Source organism: Triticum aestivum, chromosome 7A, assembly GCF_018294505.1.
Source record: "Triticum aestivum cultivar Chinese Spring chromosome 7A, IWGSC CS RefSeq v2.1, whole genome shotgun sequence".
Lineage (NCBI taxonomy): Eukaryota > Viridiplantae > Streptophyta > Magnoliopsida > Poales > Poaceae > Triticum > Triticum aestivum.
Window position 1 is genome coordinate 595319380 of NC_057812.1, and position 764 is coordinate 595320143.

A 764-nucleotide genomic window follows, 5' to 3' on the forward strand; every position below is an offset into this window, starting at 1 on the left:
CATCTGAAAGTGATTTTTATACTTTATTGTGACCATCCCTCGTTGGTTGCCCGCGGGACCCACTATCAAGAAGTGTATCCGTGACTTCTTGTACCAATTTTTCTAGCAGGTTTTGAAAAGGGAATCAATCGTGATTTGGAACCTATTATTTACATGAACCCTCTTAACTAAGATTTTCTTATTTATACATGTTCTACTTTTTTATATTCTGGCTCGGTTATTCCATCTAGCCGAGCCATTCATTCCTTTTTATGAAAGAAAGATAAGGGACAGAAAAAATGAAAGAAACAAACGTATTCAATAAGCAAAAGGAGAGAGAGGGATTCGAACCCTCAATAGTTCCTAGAACTATACCGGTTTTCAAGACCGGAGCTATCAACCACTCAGCCATCTCTCCACAGCCTAATCCTTATTTTACTCCTACAAATAGAACATAGCCATATAAAAAATAAAAAGATTTATTAGCCTCTAGAAAGATATAAGATACAAGTTCCTTTTTGATATATCTCTGTATACTATATACATGGATACAGGATCCGTTATACCCGCTTGTGAAATAAAGAGTAAATAATCTCTTCTCACCCCCATATCCAAAAAAGCAGTTTGCTGGTCGCCAAAGACGAGAGCTTCTTCTTTGGAAGCACCAGTAGCGTAGGGCGACCGGGCCAGCCGAGCCCCTCTGAATTAGTTGACGGCTTTGATGACTCGATGGTGAATATTAAGGAAAGGAGAGCGAGGGGAAGAGGGGGGCAGCCCTCAGCCCG

At 40.4% G+C, this 764-nt stretch overlaps 1 non-coding gene across 1 annotated transcript; it reads right to left on the reverse strand.

Moving 5' to 3' along the window:
- Positions 1-309: 309 nt before the first annotated feature.
- On the reverse strand, positions 310-397 carry TRNAS-UGA (transfer RNA serine (anticodon UGA)). The gene has a single exon. It is a non-coding gene; the product is annotated as a tRNA-Ser (tRNA).
- Between the last annotated feature and the right edge of the window lie 367 nt (positions 398-764).